Genomic DNA, 21,881 nt, shown 5'->3' on the forward strand with positions numbered 1-21,881 from the left:
AGAGTTGTGGTTAATGATTCTTACTCTGAATGGTCCAATGTTATCAGTGGAGTACCCCAAGGTTCAGTGCTGGGACCCTTACTTTTCAATATATTTATAAATGATATTGGGTCTGAGATCAAAAGTAACATTTCTGTCTTTGCAGATGACACCAAGCTATGCAGTGGAATAACGTCCTTGCAGGATGTCGCCAATTTACAAGCCGACCTCAATGCTCTGTCTAATTGGGCGACTGAGTGGCAGATGAGGTTTAATGTTGATAAATGTAAAGTTATGCACTTAGGGAATAAGAATATGCATGCATCATACATGCTAGGGGGAGTACAACTGGGGGGATCTGTAGTGGAGAAGGATCTGGGGGTCTTGGTAGATCATAAGCTCAATAATAACATGCAATGCCAAGCTGCGGTTTCCAAAGCGAGCAAAGTCCTTTCTTGTATTAAGAGAGGTATGGACTCCAGAGACAGAGATATCATTTTGCCCCTGTACAAATCATTAGTAAGACCTCATCTGGAATAAAAAAGGATATCTGAGAACTGGAGAAAGTGCAGAGAAGGGCAACCAAACTGATAAGAGGCATGGAGGAGCTCAGCTATGAGGAAAGATTAGAGGAACTGAATTTATTCACTCTTGAGAAGAGGAGAATTAGGGGGGGATATGATCAACATGTACACATATATGAGGTCCATACAGTGGACTTGGTGTTGAGTTATTCACTTTACGGTCAACACTGAGGACAAGGGGGCACTCTTTACGTCTAGAGGAAAAGAGATTTCACCTCCAAATACGGAAAGGTTTCTTCACAGTAAGAGCTGTGAAAATGTGGAACAGACTCCCTCCAGAGGTGGTTCTGGCCAGCTCAGTAGATTGCTTTAAGAAAGGCCTGGATTCTTTCCTAAATGTACATAAAATTATTGAGTACTAAGATTTGTAGGTAAGTTGATCCAGGGTAAATCCGATTGCCTCTCGGGGGATCAGGAAGGAATTTTTTCCCCTGCTGTAGCAAATTGGATCATGCTCTGCTGGGGTTTTTTGCCTTCCTCTGGATCAACTGTGGGTATAGGAGTTGGGTGTATGGGATTGTACTGTGTGTTTTATTTTGTTTGTTTATTTTTTGTGGTTGAACTGGATGGACTTGTGTCTTTTTTTCAACCTGACTAACTATGTAATGCGCTGGACTGCTTGCTTTCCAATGACTATACACATTAGAGAAGCAATGTCCGCATAACGAGAGAAACCTATTATATCTCTCTTGAGGACTTTGCTATCCCCTTATGGATACATATCTGTTTGAGAGGAAATTGATATCTGCCTTGTTGGTGTACTTGTACCGTATATTGACAACAGCAGTGGCGTTGTCACCGCCAGTGCTGGGACAAGGCCATTTGGTGCCCAGGGCGAAGATGGCAAACTGCGCCCCCCCCCCCCTTTTTTAGAAAGAATCAGTGTGCCGTTTTAACACTAGAATATACTTAAAACAATACAAGTTCAATTAGGTTTAATGTGATAGAAACAGAGTTCACTCACACATTTTAATTATATGTATTTTTATTGGAGGCACATTTTTTTGTTTCTAGGGCAAAAAATAAAAATTGCAGAGGTGATAAAATACCACCAAAAGAAAGCTCTATTTGTGGGGGGGAAAAAGGACATAAATTGTATTTTGGGTACAACGTCATACGACCGCGCAATTGTCAGTTAAAGCAGCGTGGCGCGGTATCGCAAACAATTGCCTGATCATTAAAGCGGGAATTCACCCGAATTTTTTTTTTTTAACAATAGATTGAGGCTAATTAACCACTTAACCCCCGGACTATATTGCTCCCCAAAGACCAGAGCACTTTTTGTGATTCGGGACTGCGCCACTTTAACTGACAATTGCGCGGTCGTGCGACGTGGCTCCCAAACAAAATTGGTGTCCTTTTTTTCCCACAAATAGAGCTTTCTTTTGGTGGTATTTGATCACCTCTGCGTTTTTTATTTTTTGCGCTATAAACAAAAATAGAGCGACAATTTTGAAAAAAATGAATATTTTTTACTTTTTGCTATAATAAATATCCCCCAAAAATATATAAAAAAACATTTTTTTTCCTCAGTTTAGGCCAATACGTATTCGTCTACATATTTTTCGTAAAAAAAAAAATCGCAATAAGCGTTTATTGATTGGTTTGCGCAAAAAGTTATATTTTTCGTAAAAAAAAATCGCAATAAGCGTTTGATTGCTTTGCGCAAAAGTTATATTTTTCGTAAAAAAAAAATCGCAATAAGCGTTTATTGATTGGTTTGCCCAAAAGTTATAGCGTTTACAAAATAGGGGGTATTTTTATGGTATTTTTATTAATATATTTTTTTACTAGTAATGACGGCGATCAGCGATTTTTTTTTCGGTACTGCGACATTATGGCGGACACTTCGGACACTTTTGACACATTTTTGGGACCATTGGCATTTTTATAGCGATCCGTGCTATAAAAATGCATTGGATTACTATAAAAATGCCACTGGCAGTGAAGGGGTTAACACTAGGGGGCGGGGAAGGGGTTAAGTATGTCCCTGTGTGTTATCTTACTGTGGGGGGGGGGGGGGGGGTGGCCTCACTAGGGAAAACACTGATCCTCTGTTCATACATTGTATGAACAGAAGATCAGCATTTCCCCCGCTGACAGGACCGAGAGCTGTGTGTTTACACACACAGCTCCCGGTCCCCGCTCTGTAACGAGCGATCGCGTGTGCCCAGCGGCGATCGAGCCCGCCGGGCACACGCACGGGAGACGGGGGCGAGCGGCGGCGCGCACGCGCCCCCTAGTGTTGGCTCAAAGAGCCGCCGTATAGCTACGGGCTCTCGCCCAGGAGAGCCGACCTGCTGCCGTATAATGACGGTGCGCGGTCGGCTAGTGGTTAAGGGGAGCAGAAACGGGTATTTTTTTTAAATTCAATGCCGTACTTACCGTTTTCGAGATAGATGTTCTCCCGCCGCTTCCGGGTATGATCTTCGGGACTGGGCGTTCCTATTTGATTGACAGCCTTCCGACGGTCGCATACAGCACGTCACCAGTTGCCGAAAGAAGCCGAACGTTGGTGCGGCTCTATACGGCGCCTGCACACCGACGTTCGGCTATTTTCGGAAACTCGTGACGCGCTGTATGCGACGATCAGAAGGCTGTCAATCAAATAGGAACGCCCAGTCCCGCAGCCCATACCCGGAAGCGGCGGGAGAACATCTATCTCGAAAACGGTAAGTACGGCATTGATTTTTAAAAAAATACCCGTTTCTGCTCCCCTTAAATAGCCTCAATCTAATGTTAAAAATTTATTTTTTGGGTGAACCTCCACTTTAAAGGGGTAAAACCTTCTGGAGCTGAAGTGGTTAACACATACATAAGAGTAAATCCCCCCAGTATAATTTCACCCTCACTGTGTAAATCCCCCTAGTGTACTCCCTGCAGTGTAATCCCCCTGTATAAATCCCCCTAAGTAATCCCTTGCAGTGTATTCTCCCCTGCAGTAGGAGGTGAATTCGTAGAGCCAAGTGCTTTGTTCCGGCACTGGGTTCTGGGACTCCAGTGGTAATGGGGACCCCGGGCAGTGTTCAAGAGCCCAAATGGTTAGTCCAGTCTGTCCTGATCACCCCCCCCCCCCCCCCCAGCTCTAATCTCATCTAATGACTGATCCCATTAAACTCATCATTAGAGTAGGTAGGTATGTCTGTAGGCTTTACCTGCCTTGGGTCACTGCAGCAACCTCATGCACCATGGTGCCAAGGTCCTCAGTCTTGACAGCCTGGAGCAGTTCCTGGTTCGTCTTTATCCTGGGTACTACAGAAGAAGGCAGATCCTGGCAGAGCCTGATTGGTATTGACATCCCCAGCATCCTTCACCTGGAGAGAAGGAGGACTTTGATGGGACCCCAGGTCAGATGTGCTGCTGGGGCGGAGAGCACACTCAGGAACACTAGGGAGCAGGCCCAGGGATGGAGGGGCAGAGCTGAGGTTCCGAGGAGGAGCTATGAATACCTGGGGGCGAGCTCCATACTCAGGTTCCGGGCTGAGGGAGGGGCGGAGCTGAGGCACTGGGATTGAGCCGAAGGAGGAGCCAGCAATACTCGGTAGCCGTGCTGGGAGGGAGGGGCGAAACTGAGGTGCTGGGGTGAGCCGGAGGAGGAGTCAGGAATACCCGGGAGCGAGTGAAGACTTTATTCTGTATTTTCTTATAGGTTCGGTTTGTGTTTTAAGAACCCCTGGACCGATCTGGGTGAAATTTGCTCTCTGCCTGGAGATGATTGGTTTATTCCTTAACTGATCTCAATATCTCCCAGGCAGAGGGGGGGGGGGGCGGGGGTACTATAAAAGCTTGCTGTGGTAGTTTAATGTAAATGAACCTTGGTCTGGCTTTTAAGAACCGTTCATTGTGTTAATTTCTATTGATGATAGATGTGTCTTGTTTAGCAGGTGAGAAGAGCTTACCTCTGAGTCACCTCGTCTGGGTGAATGACCAGTAATTAACTCAGGTGGATTATATCGGAGACAGATATCTGTCTCCTAAAAGAGGTGTATTGAAGGAGGGGGCTCGTTAGTAAAACCATTGTATGATGATGGGGGTGGAGTGTGTCATTGTCAATCTGATGACTGCAAGCATTCCTTTTGGTGTATATAAGTAACCTGCCCTCTCAATAAAGCTATTCTATGCCTGGCAACCTCTTCATGAAGTCTTGGCTCATGTTTGGGAGGAACATTCTAACCATTGGGAGAATCAACCTGGAAACTACATTCATCTCCACTAACCCTCTACCTCCTATGGTAGCGATAATCACTTATGCTCGGCGATTGGGAGATGGAAAGAAGGCCGCAGTACCATAACCATTGCAGGTCTTAACAACTGGTGGCAAGCAGCGGAATTGAATGGGACGCATAAAGACAGCATTACGAGAGACTAAAGAGGACTACGCTAAAGGATCTGCTGGAAGCCCGAGGTCAGGTGGCAAGCAACAAAAAGAGAGCTACCCTCATAGCAGAACTAATGGAGGGCGACCAAACCAGCAGCATAGCGAATGTCAGCCAGGAGGAAGCAGAGTTCCAACAGAAGGTGATGTGGAGGCTAAACCTATATGGGCCAAATCCCACACCAGAGATGGTGACGCAAGTCCTGGCGCAGGTGAGCGCAGAACGCAGAGCCCAACAGGCAAGCTTAAACCAAGTATAAGTAGAGCAAAAGCACCAATTAAGGGTAAATAACCATCAGTGACCGAGTCCCTCTAGAAATATAGTTTAGAAAGGTTTCCTTGAAACAAGGAGGGGTTGTGGGACTTTAATTGAAGCTTGATGGATAGGGATCAAATATGTCAAAAAACTCTATAGGCTTGGTCAAACCTCAGTCATTCAAGTCATACTAACAATTATTTTTCTATCAAAGATTTATTTTTACAAAAAGTAGAAAAAATACAAAAAATGAACAATAAATAATAAATGTTTAGTACATATTAAAAGCATTCAGACTATAGTTTGTATATTGTACTACACATGCAAGATGCTGCAGGTGATCTTCATCACAGCCCACGTGTGGGGGTTCAACTAGTTTCGCCCGAAAGGGCTTCGTCAGGAACCCGTGGAGGGTGATAGTCTACATAGATAAAAGGTATGTCAATAGGATATCATCATACATAAAAGCCAATTACATAATGTGTACCAATAATAGTCATATGAAGAAAGAAGAAAGCAAAAAACAAGCCCATTAGTTGAAGGGCTGAAACTATGGTATTCTAGACAAAATATGTATTATTGACCAAAAACATATACATATATCAAAGTGCATATAATAGATTACGATACAATCATATTAGTTTAGATGAGGTATGTGTGGACTGGATGCATGTAAATGCTGTGGACTGTGAAACAGTCCTTACCTTGCAAGAGCGGAGTAGATGGTTTAGGGCGTAAGCCGTGGCGAGATCAGATCCCAGATGTAAAGGGTCCCACAAGGGGAGGGAAAAATCTCTGCACAGCCTATACTTGGCTGTCACACAGAGAGCAGACCACAGAGAAAGGCTGGCCTAGAGAGACAAAAAGAGGACGGAGGCAGGCAGAAACTGAAAAGGGAAAATAAATAAAAGGAAAAATGTAAAAGGGAGATATGTATAATATAATTACCATAGCACACTGTAAAGGTGTAATCGCTCAAAAGAGAGGAAAAATACTAGTTAAATAATGATATTACCTTACTGATGTTGGTTGATAAGAATCATGACCATAAGTCAGATGGACTCGATAATTGGATAATTTCAAAAGAAATTCCAAAATTAAGTAGTATGCTGACCATTCAGGGTTAATTCTGTTAATGCTGTATAGCATAAAAAGGAATGGATTACATATTCATACATATAAAGATATATATATGCAAGTGCATATTCATTCATATAGAAAATGTATATAGTTGTCGCCTATATTAATTATTACATCTAAATATATAATGGCACCTATCTGCATATAAGGCAGAGATGTAGAGTATAAGTATATTAACAAGATTAATTGGTTTAGAATTAGAAATTTCCCGTGTGCATAAAATATACACCTGTCTACGTGTGCTAAAGGAATATGCAGAGCAAGAAGCAGTACCTGGTTAATATTGCAGCAGGGTCTGCCAATGATGTGACGAATTCAATCACAGGTGTGCCCGACAAAGTACAGAAGCTAAGATAAATTAAATTAAATAGGAAGGTATCACTAATTAGGGCAAATATAAGGTGACTGAAAAATTCAGTAATTCACCAAAGAGGTCTGTGTATAAAAATAGGAATGAAGGGAAAGCGCCTGCCTCTTACCTGCCTGTGTCTCAGATAAGTGTCCAAATGATCTCTCCAGCAGAGCCCACGCTAATGGGACAGCTGTAGAGATCATTTAAATACCACTCACAGTCAGGTCCCAATGAGTGGAACCTGTGTGTGAGGCGGTATCAGTTACACCAGTGGGCGGGGAAAACAGACGGCCATCATAGGGATTCCCCATGTGTTAGCCATCAATCCCGCAGTAGATTGGGAGGCGGCACGTCACACATGGGAGGAGCGCTGGCGTCAGTGATGACGTCCAGCGCATATCCAATAGAGGCTGAACCGGGGCGGACCTGCGCTATCACCCGAGCCTCCGCTCGGATTCGGCAGTGCTGCTAGCATCGCTGGGACAGGCCCACTGTGGTCAGCCTGAAATGCGTGCTGCCATGTGTGTGTACAGCGCAGCAAGCAACTTGGCTTGCTGCGCTGTACACACACATGGCAGCACGCATTTCAGGCTGACCACAGTGGGCGGTAGGGGGCCTGTCCCAGCGATGCTAGCAGCACTGCCGAATCCGAGCGGAGGCTCGGGTGATAGCGCAGGTCCGCCCCGGTTCATCGTCTATTGGATATGCGCTGGACGTCATCACTGACGCCAGCGCTCCTCCCATGTGTGACGTGCCGCCTCCCAATCTACTGCGGGATTGACGGCTAACACATGGGGAATCCCTATGACGGCTGTCCGTTTCCCCCGCCCACTGGTGTAACTGATACCGCCTCACACACAGGTTCCACTCGTTGGGACCTGACTGTGAGCGGTATTTAAATGATCTCTACAGCTGTCCCATTAGCGTGGGCTCTGCTGGAGAGATCATTTGGACACTAATCTGAGACACAGGCAGGTAAGAGGCAGGCGCTTTCCCTTCATTCCTATTTTTATACACAGACCTCTTTGGTGAATTACTGAATTTTTCAGTCACCTTATATTTGCCCTAATTAGTGATACCTTCCTATTTAATTTAATTTATCTTAGCTTCTGTACTTTGTCGGGCACACCTGTGATTGAATTTGTCACATTATTGGCAGACCCTGCTGCAATATTAACCAGGTACTGCTTCTTGCTCTGCATATTCCTTTAGCACACGTAGACAGGTGTATATTTTATGCACACGGGAAATTTCTAATTCTAAACCAATTAATCTTGTTAATATACTTATACTCTACATCTCTGCCTTATATGCAGATAGGTGCCATTATATATTTAGATGTAATAATTAATATAGGCGACAACTATATACATTTTCTATATGAATGAATATGCACTTGCATATATATATCTTTATATGTATGAATATGTAATCCATTCCTTTTTATGCTATACAGCATTAACAGAATTAACCCTGAATGGTCAGCATACTACTTAATTTTGGAATTTCTTTTGAAATTATCCAATTATCGAGTCCATCTGACTTATGGTCATGATTCTTATCAACCAACATCAGTAAGGTAATATCATTATTTAACTAGTATTTTTCCTCTCTTTTGAGCGATTACACCTTTACAGTGTGCTATGGTAATTATATTATACATATCTCCCTTTTACATTTTTTATTTTCCATTTTCAGTTTCTGCCTGCCTCCGTCCTCTTTTTGTCTCTAGGCCAGCCTTTCTCTGTGGTCTGCTCTCTGTGTGACAGCCAAGTATAGGCTGTGCAGAGATTTTTCCCTCCCCTTGTGGGACCCTTTACATCTGGGATCTGATCTCGCCACGGCTTACGCCCTAAACCATGGGTGCTCAACCTGTGGCTCTCCAGCTGTTTCAGAACTACAATTCCCATGAGGCATTGCAAGCTACTGACTGTTACAAGCATGACTCCCAAAGGCAGAGGCATGATGGGACTTGAAGTTCTGCAACAGCTGGAGAGCCACAGGTTGAGCACCCATGCCCTAAACCATCTACTTCGCTCTTGCAAGGTAAGGACTGTTTCACAGTCCACAGCATTTACATGCATCCAGTCCACACATACCTCATCTAAACTAATATGATTGTATCGTAATCTATTATATGCACTTTGATATATGTATATGTTTTTGGTCAATAATACATATTTTGTCTAGAATACCATAGTTTCAGCCCTTCAACTAATGGGCTTGTTTTTTGCTTTCTTCTTTCTTCATATGACTATTACCCTGTTTCCCCAAAAATAAGACCTACCCTGAAAATAAGACCTAGCGTTATTTTCCAAGAGGGCTGCAATATAAGCCTTACCCCGAAAATAAGCCCTAGTTAAAAATGCTTGTAAAATCCTATAATCCACTATATTACAGTAGTTTATAATGTACAATGTGTGTGTTTCTGTAATATAATTGCGGGAAAGAGAGCTCCGGCGGGTAAGAAAAATGCAGAGCGGCGCTATAACAAATGTATTTGGCACACTTATATTACAGAAACACACACATTGTACATTATATACTACTGTAATAGAGTGGATTATAGGATTGTACAAGCATTTTAACACAGTTCACACTGGGGATTCCTGATAGGCAGGGAGGGAAAGGGGGAGAGAAGACAGCACATTACATGGTAAGACCTACCCCGAAAATAAGCCCTGCTGTGTCTTTTGTTGGCATAATTAATAAAGGACCCGGGCTTATTTTCGGGGAAACACGGTATTGGTACACATTATGTAATTGGCTTTTATGTCTGATGATATCCTATTGACATACCTTTTATCTATGTAGACTATCACCCTCCACGGGTTCCTGACGAAGCCCTTTCGGGCGAAACTAGTTGAACCCCCACACGTGGGCTGTGATGAAGATCACCTGCAGCATCTTGCATGTGTAGTACAATATATAAACTATAGTCTGAATGCTTTTAATATGTACTAAACATTTATTATTTATTGTTCATTTTTTGTATTTTTTCTACTTTTTGTAAAAATAAATCTTTGATAGAAAAATAATTGTTGGTATGACTTGAATGACTGAGGTTTGACCAAGCCTATAGAGTTATTGACATATTTGATCCCTATCCATCAAGCTTCAATTAAAGTCCCACAACCCCTCCTTGTTTCAAGCTTAAACCAAGGAGACACCGCTTCCTTAGCCAGATCTATAAATGGAGGGCAGCGGAGAAAGATTAACTGCTGCGTTTAAAAGTTTTTCGGATGGAGAAATGGAAATTGACGCATACCTACAAGATTTCGAGCGTCAATGCGCTTTGGAGGGTCTGGAATCAGAGCAATGGGCCGCGATTCTAAGCAGCAAATTCACGGGCCGAGCAGCAGAGGCATACCAAGCAGTTCCTGATACAGCCATACACGACCATATGCCAGGGTAAAGGACATTCTGCTAGCCAGGTATGCCGTGACCCCAGAGACTTACAGGAAAAAGTTTCGGGCATTACGGAAAGGGGGCCGAGACTCCTACACCGAATGGGCTTTTAGGATGTATCTGGCGGCCCAAAACTGGATACAGGGCTGCCAGGCCGCGAACGCTAGAGGAGGGGCTACAACTCTTCTTGCTAGAACAATTTTTTGACCACACACCTGCAGACATCAGGGACTGGGTCAGAGACAGAAAGCCGGCCACAATCGAGGAAGCGACCAAGCTGGCAGACGAGTATCACAAGGGAAGAAAAGGAGAGGCTAGTGGAAACCGCCCTCTGGCAGGGTCCAGCACCCCAATGCCAGGTCCTGTGACCCACCACCGACCGAACGCGGTACCACCCACTACACCACCTAATTTTAACTGGTGACCGCGATTGGTATGTCACCAATGCAATCAGCCAGGGCACTACCAAATACATTGCCCTCAGCGGAGCAGAGGGAATTGGGAGCGGCCATCACCACCACCACAGAGGGCAGCCGCCCATCACTATCAGCATGAGCCGCTGGAAGACCACAGCCCTGAATCTGAGCAATGGACCGTACTACATGAGGTGAACCTAGCACAAGCCGAGGGGGACAACCGGGTGCACCACAGATAATGGGTCACAGTAGATGGAAAGGAGGCTGAGGCACTACGAGACTCTGGGGCCACCCTCACTCTGGTGCAGCCTCACACCGTATCTGCGAAGGCGCGCACCAACAGGACTGTTGCAGTAAGAGTAACAGGAGGCGCCATCCACAAACTACCCACAGCCCAAGTGCAGTTAAATTGGGGCACCGGGGCCAAGCAGATGGAAGTAGGCATTATGTCGGGCCTACCTGCGGAAGTATTGTCGGGGAACAATTTGGGGTGCCTAACTTCACAGCTGCTTACCCCAGATCCTGCTGGAACCTGCCCCGTGACTACCAGGGCGCAAGCCCGTCGAGCTGGACAGATGCACTCCGAGGAACCACAGGTAGGAACCGAAAACCCCTTAGTATGCCCTGACCCTATCCCCTTCTGGGGCACTCCACAAGACTTTGGCCAAGCCCAGCAGTCAGATCACACCATAGCAGGTTACAGGAAGGCCGCAGGTACCGCTAAGGAAGGTAATGCTCAAGAGCACTTCCACTGGGACAAGGGACTGCTATATAGGGTCAGAGGGGGAGTGGGAAGTGGGGCAGCCCAAGTTATAAAAAGACAGCTAGTTGTACCCCGCAAATACAGAGCAGAGCTTCTAAAGTTCAGCCATGATATCCCGCTAGCCGGAAATCTGGGTATCATGAAAACTAAGGACCGCCTTACCCAGACGTTCTTCTGGCCAGGGATATCAAAAGACTTGCAGACGTACTGCAGGACATGTGACACGTGTCAAAGGATAGGGAAACGGGGGACCACCCCAAGGCCAAGTTACGGTTCCTACCTATAATAGAGGAACCATTCTCCAGAGTGGCGGTAGACCTGATGGGGCCCCTCAACAAACCCAGCGCCTCCGGAAGGCGCTACATCCTCACAGTGGTGGACTATGCCACCAGGTACCCTGAGGCGGTGGCGCTCCCCAACATTGAGGCGGAGACGGTAGCAGAGGCTCTAGTCAGGATCTTTTCTCGAGTAGGATTCCCCCGGGAAATACTCTTAGATCAGGGAACCCAGTTTGCGGCAACTGTCACTCAACAGTTATGGCAGAGCTGCGGGGTGAAACCGTTATTTAGCTCCCCCTACCACCCCCAGACCAACGGCCACTGTGAACGATTCAACGGCATGCTTAAGCAGATACTCACAGCGCTCACAGAGTCCTGCGGTCAATGAGAGAAATTTCTACCCCATCTCCTGTTTGCCTACCTGGAAGTGCCCCAGGCGTCGACCGGGTTCTCCCCCTTCGAACTCCTATACAGGAGAAAAGTCCGGGGACCCCAGGACCTCATACGGGAGCACTGGGAGGGCAACACAGGAGAGGAAGGGGTCCCGGTTTTACCATACGTGCTAGAGTTCCGGGACCGCCTGCGAGCACTGACCGAATCCATTCGGGAGAGCCTACAGGCAGCCAAGAAAACAACAGAAACAATGGTATGTCCGGGGAGCATGAGATAGGAACCTGGAAGTAGGGCAAAAAGTATTAGCCCTCAGACCATCCAAAAAGGACAAGCTACAGGCAGCGTGGCAGGGGCTATTTAAAGTGGTAGAATGGATTAGCGACACCACCTATATTGTGGCCGAATGTTCGGATGAAAGGATCAGGCGAGCCTTTCATGTAATCATGTTGAAACCGTACTTCGAGCGTTCTGAGGACGTGGCCGCTATCTGTGCCCCGTCCACTGACGCTAGTGAAGGACTCCCCTTACCCGACCTGCTGGCAGCTAACCAAGGTGACCTAGAGCAAGTTGGGTTGGGGGAGAAACTAAATCTCACCCTGAAACCCGAGGGTAGGGTTTGGGAAACAGCGCCCCGAACCCGCGAAAGTAGAGGCCATAGCCAATTGGCCCAGCCCCGCACCAAGAAGCAGGTATTGGTGTCCCTAGGCACCGCCGGGTATTATAGAAAGTTCGTACCGGAGTATAGCACCCTAGCGAAACCCCTTACTGACCTGACCAAAAGGTCCCTACCCAAGCAGGTAACCTGGTTCTCGGAGTGTGCAACGGCATTCCAGGGATTTAAGACGGCATGGAGCACCCGGTGGCATACCTCAGCTGCAAGTTATTACCTCAGGAGGTCAGCTACGCCACCGTAGAAAAAGAATGCCTGGCTCTAGTATGGGCCTTAAAGAAGCTCCAACCGTACCGTTATGGCCGTGCCTTTACCCTACTCGCTGACCACAACCCCTTCATCTGGCTCAACCGAGTCTCTGGAGACGATCCCCGGTTGCTGCGCTGGAGTCTAGCGTTGCAGCCCTTCAATTTTACACTGCAATACCGCCGGGCAAGCAGAACGGCAATGCGGATGGGCTTTCCCGCCAAACTGACTTGGAAGTATAATTTTGACCCGGACATCCCCTAGCCAACCCGGCAGGGTCTAGGAGGGTATGCCAACCCATGGAACTAAGGAGGAGTATTGTGAAGAAAATAGACTTTATTCTGTATTTTCTCATAGGTTTGGTTTGTGTTTTAAGAACCCCTCGACCGATCTGGGTGAAATTTGGATATGTTGGTCCCCCAGATCGGGGCTATTAGGGGATATGTAATGGCAGGGATACCTTGTGTGGAAAGGGGTGTTCCAACTTTTGGGAAAATTGTGTGCTCTCTGCCTGGAGATATTTGGTTTATTCCTTAACTGATCTCAATATCTCCCAGGCAGGGGGGGGGGTGTACTATAAAAGCTTGCTGTGGTAAATGAACCTTGGTCTGGCTTTCAAGAACCGTTCATTGTGTTAATTTCTATTGATGATAGATGTGTCTTGTTTAGCAGGTGAGAAGAGCTTACCTCTGAGTCACCTCGTCTGGGTGAATGACCAGTGATTTAGGTGGATTATATCGGAGACAGACGTCTGTCTCCTAAAAGAGGTGTATTGAAGGGGGAGCTCATTAGTAAAACCATTGTATGATGATGGGGGTGGAGTCCATATGATGACTGCAAGCATTCCTTTTGGTGTATATAAGTAACCTGCCCTCTCAATAAAGCTATTCTATGCCTGGCAACCTCTTCATGAAGTCTTGGCTCATGTTTGGGGGGAACATTCTAACCATTGGGAGAATCAACCTGGAAACTGCATTCATCTCCACTAACCCTCTACCTCCTATGGTAGCGATAATCACTTATGCTCGGCAATTGGGAGATGGAAAGAAGGCCGCAGTACCATAACCACTGCAGGTCTTAACAGCGAGCTCCATACTCTGAGCAGTACCGAGGAGGGGCGGATCTGAGCTGCAAGGGAGCCTAGGGAGGAGCCAGGAATACTTGGGGGCAAGCTAACGAATCGGAGATGGATGGGAAGGGAGGGGCAGAGGTGCTGGAGTAACCCCTGGGGAGAAGCGAAATGACATCGAGCAGCCGGGAGGGGAAGGGAGAAGGATCATAACCACCCATTGGTCTCCTGATCCCGCCTCCCTTCCAATTGAGCCATCTGATTCACTGCACTGACTCTGAGCTGCATCCTGGCCAGGGCGGTGCCACCATGCACTCTGCACAGATGTTTATTATGGTCAGTCCGCCCCTAGTGCCTAGTTTGCCTAGCGGTAGCGCGGGACCTGAGGACACTTCACTGCGCCCCCCCCCACCCCCAATAAATTGTAGCGCCCAGGGCACCTCCCCCCCCCCTTGTACCGGCTCTGGTCCCCGCAGATTGTCTCAAGCCTGTAAGAACGAGTAGAATGATCTTAATTTAGATATTGTTTTACTTTGAACAATATCTGAATGGGCTCCATGCTAGCTAAGATGGGGTGTGTACACTTCCTCCCCCTGCCTTTCTTTGAGTACCCTCCCCTTTTCTTTTTGTAATTTCCTGTCATGTGATTTTGTATTAAGGGAAGTGATTGGCTGTTGGGGCCATCACTTCCTGCTTTGTTATTCTTTTGTTTCCAATGAATAAAAGAACCTGAGTTTCCTGTGCTCTGCCCAGAAGCTTGAGATTCCAGTTTGAAGCAGCATTGTTTGATTCTTCCTGGTGCTATGAAGTACTTCACATTCCTTGTACAAAGAGCTTGATACAAACGTGCTTTTAAGCACAAAAAAATTGTTTGGTGCTTTGTGTGCATTGAGACACTGGAAGTGCACATTTTGGCGCGCTGTGGATTTGTGTACAAAGCCCAAAGGGAATTCTTCCACCACATTTTTGGCGAGCCAGGTAGGAGCCAACTTGGTTCCAGCACAGCGATCCGAGAGAGAGAGATTGGTCATCTGGTTCTGGGACAGAAAAAGGCCGGCAAAGTTTGGTAAGACGGACTCCATTTCAGTTTTTGAAATTTTTGTTGTTCTAGAACCGGCATCTAGTCTCTTTGATTGCTGATTGCAGGTAACTACGCTTAGCAAAAGAACACATTTTTGCGGTTTTCACTCTTTGTGTACAAGGACGGGGATTTATATTTGTACTGGGAGGGATGGTTGTATTGGCTGGGGATAGAAGTCTATATTACTGTCCTCTGTAGACCCCTGGTCAATACAGCCTAGAGGGTCTTTGTATGGGGTTTATGTTAAATGTAAAACCATTTCCTGTACTACAACGTGATGGTATGCATGGAGTGTGCTAGTTTATGTTTTAAATGTGCGGCAGAGATTGAATGACATAACATTGTGCGGCTGAGTTATTTCATAGTGCTGGTCACGTGTGAAATAACTTTGTAAAGTGTGTAGCTATTACAGTTTGTCTAACGTTTTAGTATGAGTTAAGTAGCACAGTCTGTTTTGTGTTAAAACAGTGTTTTTTTGTTTGTAAGAGGCACGGTTTGGTCTTGTTAGCGATACAGGAGAAACCGTAATGTGTTGAAATTTGCTAAATAGGTTTTCTCACTGTTTGTTTTGAAGACTCCATTTTGTGTTCCTTTGTGTCTGTTCAGCCATGCTACCTGAGGCATAATTTTTGTTTTTCTTTGTATGAATCCAATCTTCAGGTTTAGTTATTTTGGGCCATATTCTCGTAGATCGGCGCATATTTACTCAGGTGTAGCGCATCATAGTTGCGCTACGCCGGCTTAACTTGGAGAGAGCTCTCCCATATTCCCGTACCACATGCGTCCTACGTTGCGCTCGCGGAGCTGAAATGTGTCGGCGTAAGTAGGCGCAAGTGACGGTAGGAGGGATGTGGGCGTGAAGAATGCTAATGAACCGTGACCCCATGCAAATGATGTCCAGACCGAACGGAGCATGCGCCGGACGTGCCCCGCCCTCTGCGCATGCGCAAAACAACAGTAGGCGTAAATCCCTGCTGAGTTGGGCCGGCCCAGTGCATAAAAGCGTCACCACATGCGCCCAACGAGTGCAAAGTGACTCCATTTATTCTGTTGGTGGTGTCCGTGAGATTTTGCTCTTTAGCTTTGCAATGCCTGGACCCAGGAAGGAAAGGAGAAAAAAAAATTTCAGCCAAGATGAGAGGGCCATCGTAGTCTCTGCCATGGAGAGATACGATTCAAGACTCCATGGTGCTGACAGTGGCAGCACAAGTAAAACCAAAAAGGAGGAGATCCTTAGGAAAGTGACTGCCCAGGTCAATGCCTTAGGCCATGAGGCAAGGACCCCCCAGGAAATTCTTAAAAAAATGAATGACCTGCGTGGTGTGGTCAGGAACAAGATGGCCATCATTGCAAAGCATGCCAGGGGCACAGGAGGGGGGCCACCCTGTTCTACCCGGCTCACTCAAGAGGAGGAAGTGATTGCCCACTGCCTTCGGAGGGAGCAGGTGGAGGGCCTGGAGGGCCATGACTCAAGTGAGCCACCCATGAGGACAGGTAAGTGTGTTTTATCTTCTGGTGTGTTGCATGTGTGGTGGGGGTGGTGGGTTATGTGACAAGTGTGTGGGTCCACCAACATGTGAATGTTTTGTGTCATCCACAGGTGAGCAGGATGAAGCGGGGCCATCCAATGCTGCCAGTGGCCGTCACAGACCATCATCCACTGAGCAGTCTGCTTCTGTGACTGACCTCCTGGGAAGCCAACAGGCCTTGGTGGAGGGGAGTGGTCAGTCCTCCGCGCAGGAGGTTGTTGAGGAGGAGGTCCATGAAGAGGAGGTCCAGGAAGAGGTGGTCCAGGAAGAGGTGGTCCACAGCGAGCAGGAGGTCTTCATTTTTTTGGAGGAGTCGCATGTGGTGGCAGGACCATCACAAAGCCCCCGCATCTCCAGCCCCTCAGGGTCCTCCAACACCCTCTCCAGTCCCTCCCGTCCCATCCCCCTCATCTCCAGCCCCTCCAGGTCCTCACTCTATGCAAGGGGCCCAGCCACTCCTGTCCCCAGGAGGGCTACCCACAGGACAAGGGGTGCGGCAGAAATGCTGCATGAGAATCTGGCCAGGCAGCAGGACCAGCAAACCCGTCATATGGGGGAAATCTTGGTGGAGTTGAGGCGCCTGTCCGACAGTTTGGCCTCCTCGGGAGCAGTACCAGATGCTCTCCAAGATGTGGCTGGAAACTGCGCAGCCACAATCACCAGCCTGGGTGAGCTGCAGACTACAACTGCCAAACTTGTGGGGGAGGTCAGGTGCCTGCGAAGGGCTGTTCAGGCCCAGACAGCTACCCAGGAGTCATTGCTCACCCGCATAGCACTAGCTTTGGAGGGCAGACAGGCAGGCAGGGAGGCACCTGGGAATGTTCCTCCACCTGGAGATGTTCCTCCACCTGATGCCCCAGCTCCCCCCAGGCAAGTGAGGGCCAGGAACCTGGGCACCAGGCGTAGCCCGCGCCGGGGCAAGTGATTATTTATTCTTCATTTGCTCTGGTTAAGAGCTTATTTTATTATTTGCTCTGGTTAAGAGCTTATTTTATTATTTGCTCTGGTTAAGAGCTTTTTTTTTAATTTTGGGTGCTGCACACAGGCAGTGTTGCAGAGTACAGTGTGAATGGTGTGTGAATGTGGGGTGGTGACATTCCTGCCAGTAAGGGGTGTCACCCTCGGGCGCTGGTGATAAGTTCTCCCCAGGTCCGTATGAATGACGTATGAATGGACAGCAACATCATTGGGGCCTTGACGCGGCGTTGCTGCTCCTTAGTACCGTGCGGTGTACTTCGGTCTAATCCAATGTTCTGTGCATGTGGGGTGTGTGTTAGGGACCACAGTGGTGTGCATGCGTGCATTTTCTGTGTGCCATGTTTAATGTTTGTGTTTAACGTTCAAAGATTCGCTCCACGAGACATCTCCTGACTGCTGTACCATCAGCAGACGGGGTAGCCTCGGTTAGGGGGGGGACATGGTGGTTGGGGGGTCAGGTCATCACGTAGGTCAATCTGCAGGCCCTTTCTCACTGCGAAGTTGTGCAGCACGCAACATGCAGCGATGATTTGGCACACGAAGTTGGGGGAATACAGCAGGGTACCCCCAGTCTTATCCAGGCATCGAAATCGTGACTTAAGGAGGCCAAATGTTCGCTCAACCACTGCACGGGTGCGTGCGTGTGCTTCGTTATATCTTCTCTCTCCTGGTGTTTGCGGATTGCGGAATGGAGTCATGAGATGAGGTCCCAGGGCATATGCAGAGTCACCTGGAAGGGAAAAGACAGGAGGATGTTAGTAATGCATGTGCCCCTCGTGATGTCTGCATCATGGGGGGGGACAGTCATACCTGACACCCATGTCACTCACCAACCAGCCAACTGTCCCCATACACATTCTGCTCAAATTGTCTTGGGATGTCACTTTGCCTGAATATAAAGCTGTCATGGCTGGATCCGGGGTGTTTTGCACGGACGTGCCATATGAGGCCATGTGCATCCACGATCACTTGGACATTGATAGAATGCCAATGTTTTCTGTTGCGGTATATGTGCTCGGTCTCGTGGGGGGGCTGTATTGCCACATGGGTACAATCAATTGCACCCACAGTGCGTGGGAAACCATCAATTAGGCAGAAATCTGTCATTGCCTTCAGCCGCATGTCCTCCTGGGTGGGTCTGATTATGTGGTGCGACATGCGTCGGAGTATTGCGGGGACAACTTGGTGCACGCATCTACTCATGCTGGTTTGGGATATCCCAACCACGTCTCCACTGGTTCTTTGAAAAGAGCCTGTGGCAAGAAAATGCAATGTTGCCAGGACCTTCACCAGTGGCTGCACTGCATGGGATCGTTGTGTTGGGCTGCTGATGTCATTCTTCAGGGCTCTGGTAATTTCAAGGATGGCATCAGGGCTGAATCTATAACGGTGATACACATCCACATCAGCCATGCCAAAGAGGCTAATGCGCTGTGGGTAGATCCTCTCACGTGCCCTCCTCCGTGCCCTCCTCCTAAGTGCCTCTTCCTCCTCACACACTAGCAGTGCTAAGACCACGCCTGCCCCTGGCATGTTGGCATACGAATGTGTTGTCCGCAAAATTTGGTTGCTCAGCTCGTCCGGGATGGTGCTGCTGTATTTGCTTTTTTCAAGCTAACTTACTCAGGTCTGGAGCAAAGTTAACCGAGCTTTATAAGGGGTAACTTTCAGCCGGACAATCGTCTTACGCGCACAGCGCGTAGCCTAAGCCGATCGCGCGTAGGTTCGGGAATCAGCGCATCTACATCATTTGCATATTTGAATACTAATTCTATGGCAGCCTAGGATGCCATCAGCTGAAATATACGCCTACGCTGCGTAAACTTAAACTAGTTAAGACGGACAGGAGTAGCCTGATTTCTGGCGGATCTGGTTCTGTGACTATGGCGCATAGATAGGACGGCGCATCTTTACACAAACGCCGCGCATCTCCATATACGCCGGTGTAACTTGTTTGAGAATATGGCCCTTTGTGCATACGTTTTAGTAAAACTATTGTGTTTTTTGTTTTTAATATCGGTTTAAAGTGAAATCTACTTTACACTGAATTTAAATAGATAGTAAAACTAACTTTAACTGTAAGTTTTTAGTACCCTTAACAGTGTGTGTTATTTTTATTTTATTTGCATTTTTAATTGTTTGGGCATTTTCTTTGAGTATCTCAGAGGGAAATTCATGCACCTCCCCCATTGTTTTGGGTATTATCGCTGTAGCTGCATCTTTTATTGTTGGTAGGAAAGAAAGGCTTTGGTTTTAAAACTCGCTTTTGCTTGAATAGGGGAGGGGCGACGCCCTGAGGGAAGGGAACTCTGATGTTCTAAGAACGCATACAAGCAACATTATACTGTGTGTGTGGTGACTAATTCAGAGTATATGAACTTTGAGAAAAGAGTGTTGTTGTTTCTAATAGTGTCCTATGTTGTGTTTCATGTAACTAAAAATTTTTTGTGCTGTTTAAGTTGGCCAAAGGGTCTGAGTTGAAGTGTGTGAAGATTGTTCTTAAAATGTTTTAAAGTGTTCATTTTTGATGTTCAATGTTTCTCCGTTCTCGTGGGGAAAGGTTTTGGCTAGTAGGGAGGACATACTGGTTTTGGCGGGAACAACTGCATTGCATATGTTAATGGCACCAGTTTGTGGTTGCCTGGCTTTTGTCGGCCATTTTGAAACACAACATGTCTTTGAAGTTGGTGGAAGGAGTTTGGGGTTTTCTGAAAGGTGAGCAATGAGATTGGGTGCTTGGAAGGACAATGGAAATAGTTTGGTGTTTGAAAGAGTATTTTAAATTTTTAATTTGAGTTGTTTTTGTGAAGTTTTATGCTGTAAATACAGTTTTGGGTAGAGAGTAGTATGTGAGAGCAAACAGGGGGGCATCACCATTATTGTTGTAACATCTAGATGCAGAGAGAAGCCACATTGTTCTGCAGGTGGTAAAGGGGCAAGTGTTCTGTCACTGTGTAGTTTAGTCTGGCAACGCAGTGTATGGGATGCATACACTGTGAGGGGTAGAGGCCTAATTTGGGGGTTGATCTGTGGTCATTGACGAATCATTTGGCATAGTTACTCTGTAGTTCTGTGCCAAGAGTGTTGGGACAACAAGCCATAGAGATGATGCCTCGGTTAGGGTTTTCTAGGTGAGGGACTGGACCAGATAGTGGTTGTAGTCCGTCAATCCACCGTAGAAGAAGGCACCGGCCGGTGCTCCCTGAAATGGGTGCAACGGTTTGTCCTGGACGCAGGATTAAGACGATAAGCCGATTCGAATCGCAAGGGAAGGAATGGAGGCTTCCCACAGTCAGACGGTTACACGGTGCACAAAGCCTAGTTTTGGGAGCAAAGGCCTTTAGACCCTTTAAAAGATTGCCAATGATTCTATTTGGGTATCCCTCTGCAGTGGATGTAGTTCAGCTGCGGTTTCAGAAATCTGTAATGATGAGTGTGTCGATGGAGGTGTAGTACACGCTTTGGTGATCCTCAGAGGAAGAACTATAATTAAAATTCTCATGCCCGTTTGATTGAACTTTGTATGGCTGGTCCATGCAAGTCTCTCGAGCTGCTCTCATATTTTTCCCATTGTTTTGCTGAAAGAGTGAAGGCAGAATTCTGGCTGGTTTTTGTTTTTTCATGTTTGTTTTGGAAACTATGAATATCTCCCCCACATTTGTATCTGAATGTTTGTAGTAACGTGAATATGTTCGAACTTACCGCGGCGATCCTTTGACGCGTCGCGGCTGTTGTATTTTTGTAGGAACGGGAAAAGTAAGGGTTACAGAGGGTTTTGTTTGAATCGGTTTTGAAGGAATGTCAGTGACCATTACCATGGATTTCCGTACAAAGCCCAAGGGAATTCTTCCACCACAGGTCCGTAGAGAGTGGCATGGAGAACAGCTTCTCAGCTCCCTCCATGTGCTTCTCCTTTGGGCGCCATTTTGGACCATGCTGTCTGCTGACCGGGACGAATAAAGTTTCTTTGCGGCGGACATCTGGGCCTTATTAACACCGGAAAGGTATGTCCGTGCTCCAGGGGTCTTCCGTCACCCAATGTGCTGTGTGCAGTGGAGCCATAGGTATGTATCCAGGAGTAATTTACAGGGTTTCAGCGGAGAGACGTGAAAGCACGTCTGGCTACATCCGCTGCCTGGCAACGCCCCCTTGCTATATTTTTTGATACGTTTTTTTCTTTGTTTATGAGACAGCGCAGCCTTTTACATTTTCACATTTTTTTCCATCATCTCCTTGTATCCAAGGAGTGATAAAAGTGCAGCAGTCTAATATAATTAGCGCAAGAATTTCACACACATTTTTAATCTATGGTGTGACCCTGACGCTGTCAGGGATTGACACAAACTGACGTTGACGCTATTCAG

At 46.9% G+C, this 21,881-nt stretch overlaps 1 protein-coding gene across 8 annotated transcripts in view; it reads left to right on the forward strand.

Moving 5' to 3' along the window:
* UBN2 (ubinuclein 2) overlaps window positions 1-21,881 on the forward strand; it is a 1,075,602-nt gene that overhangs the window by 1,026,478 nt on the left and 27,243 nt on the right. The gene's annotated exons all lie outside the window — the stretch shown is intronic.

The sequence above is a fragment of the Rana temporaria genome, chromosome 7, assembly GCF_905171775.1.
Source record: "Rana temporaria chromosome 7, aRanTem1.1, whole genome shotgun sequence".
Lineage (NCBI taxonomy): Eukaryota > Metazoa > Chordata > Amphibia > Anura > Ranidae > Rana > Rana temporaria.